This window comes from Petromyzon marinus, unplaced genomic scaffold, assembly GCF_048934315.1.
Source record: "Petromyzon marinus isolate PM22_M1 ecotype Great Lakes invasive population unplaced genomic scaffold, UKy_Petmar_22M1.pri1.0 PM_G_Scaffold_136, whole genome shotgun sequence".
NCBI lineage: Eukaryota > Metazoa > Chordata > Hyperoartia > Petromyzontiformes > Petromyzontidae > Petromyzon > Petromyzon marinus.
Window position 1 is genome coordinate 52,501 of NW_027422691.1, and position 2,500 is coordinate 55,000.

The window sequence follows — 2,500 nt, forward strand, 5'->3', positions numbered from 1 at the left end:
GGAACGCCATGAAACTTCCAGAGGCATTTGCAGCAGAAAGGCACGTGCACTCAAAAATTTTAATATTTTTCACGCATAGACCCCGTCAAACGCTAGAAGTTGGCGGGGATGTCTCTCTTGTGGCTCACGGGGCTGTTAGGGTCGCACAGAAATGCCTCGGAATGGGAAAACGGGTCATTTTTGTGTGGCCACATTGCATAGGAACGGCATGAAACTTCCAGAGGCATTTGCAGCAGGAATGCATGTGCACTCAAAAACGTCTATATTTTTCACGGATAGACCCCGTGAAACGCTATAAATTGGCGGGGATGTCTCTCTTGTGGCTCACGGGCGCTGTTAGTTAGGGTCGCACAGAAATCCCTCGGAATGGGAAAAGGGGTCATTTTCGTGTTGCCACATTGCGTACGAACGGCATGAAACTTCCAGAGGCATCTGCAGCAGAAATGCATGTGCACTCAAAAACGTCTATATTTTTCACGGATAGACCCCGTGAAACGCTAGAAATTGGCGGGGATGTGTCTCTTGTGGCTCACGGGGCTGTTAGGGTCGCACAGAAATCCCTCGGAATGGGAAAACGGGTCATTTTCGTGTTGCCACAATTGGCATACGAACGGCATGAAACTTCCAGAGGCATTTGCAGCAGAAATGCATGTGCACTCAAAAACGTGAATATTTTTTCACGGATAGACCCCGTCAAACGCTCGAATTTGGCGGGGATGTTTCTCTTGTGGGTCACGGGGCTGTTCGGCTCGCACAGAACTCCCTTGGTCCACCTGATTCGTGCATACAGGCAGCAACTAAAACTCTGTAAACCTGCTGTGAGGACATCTAAACAGTGGACCAGTGAGGCTGTGGAAGATTTGCGGGCGTGCTTAGACTGTACTGACTGGGATATGTTCACGACTGCTACCAATAGTCTGGATGAACTCACAGAGGCTGTGTACATCAGCTTCTGTGAGGACTGCTGTATCCCAACACGTACCAGGGTGAACTTTAACAACAACAAGCCCTGGTTCTCAGCAAAGCTCAAAAGGTTGAGGTTGGAGAAGGAGGAAGCGTTTAGGAGTGGGGATAGAGACAGATTCAAGGAGTCGAAGAACAGGTTTAGCAAAGCGGTGAGAGAGGCTAAACGACTGTACTCAGAGACACTAAAACACCAGTTCTCTACTAACGACGCTGCTTCTGTCTGCCAAAGGGCTCAGGCACATCACCAACTACAAACCCAGAGCGCCCCACACCACTAACGACTCCCGCCTAGCCAACGACCTGAACGAGTTCTACCGTAGATTTGAAAGACAATTGGACTGTCCTGAACCACCCCTTCCCACCCAAGAGGCCCCATCCCCCACCCATACTACAGAAACGACTCTCTCCTTTCAGGAGGGAGAAGTTAATGGGCTTTTCAAGAGGCAGAATCCACGCAAAGCAGCCGGGCCGGACTCTGTCTCTCCAGCCACCCTCAGGCACTGCGCTGGCCAGCTGTCTCCGGTGTTCACCAACATCTTTAACACCTCCCTGGAGACATGCCATGTACCAGCCTGTCTCAAGTCCTCCACCATCATCGCTGTGCCCAAAAAGCTAAGGCCAACAGGACTAAATGATTACAGACCGGTCGCCCTTACATCTGTGGTAATGAAGTCTTTTGAGCGCCTGCTCCTGGCACACCTCAAAGCCATCACAGACCCTCTCCTGGACCCCCTTCAGTTTGCCTACAGAGCCAACAGGTCTGTGGACGACGCAGTTAACATGGCCCTCCACTTCACCCTACAGCATGTGGACGCCCCAGCATCCTACGCCAGGATCCTGTTTGTGGACTTCAGCTCTGCCTTCAACACCATCATCCCTGCCCTGCTTCAGGACAAGCTCTTCCAGCTGAACGTGCCCTACTCCACCTGCAGGTGGATCACAGACTTCCTCTCTGACAGGAAGCAGTGCGTTAAGCCGGGAACAGAAGTCTCTGACTCCAGGTCCATCAGCACGGGAACTCCTCAGGGCTGCGTCCTTTGCCCACTGCTCTTCTCCCTGTATACCAACAGCTGCGCCTCCAATCATCTGTCCGTCAAACTCTTGAAGTTTGTCGGACGACACCACCCTCATTGGGCTGATCTCTGGTGGGGATGAGTCTGACTATAGGTGGGAAGCTGACAACCTGGTGACCTGGTGTAGCCAGAACAACTTAGAGCTAAATGCTCTAAGGACAGTTGAGATGGTTGTGGACTTCAGGAAGAATACAGCCCCACTCACCGCCATCACCCTGTTAGACTCCGCAGTCAAAATTGTGGAGTCCTTCCGCTTCCTGGGCACTATTCTCTGCCGGGACCTCAAGTGGGAACTGAACATCAGCTCCCTCGCCAAGAGAGCTCAACAGAGGATGTACTTTCGACGGCAGCTGAAGAAATGCAACCTGCCAAAGACAATGATGGTGCAATTCTATACAGCGATCATTGAATCCATCCTCACCTCCTCCATAACCGTCTGGTACGCTGCTGCCACTGCCAAG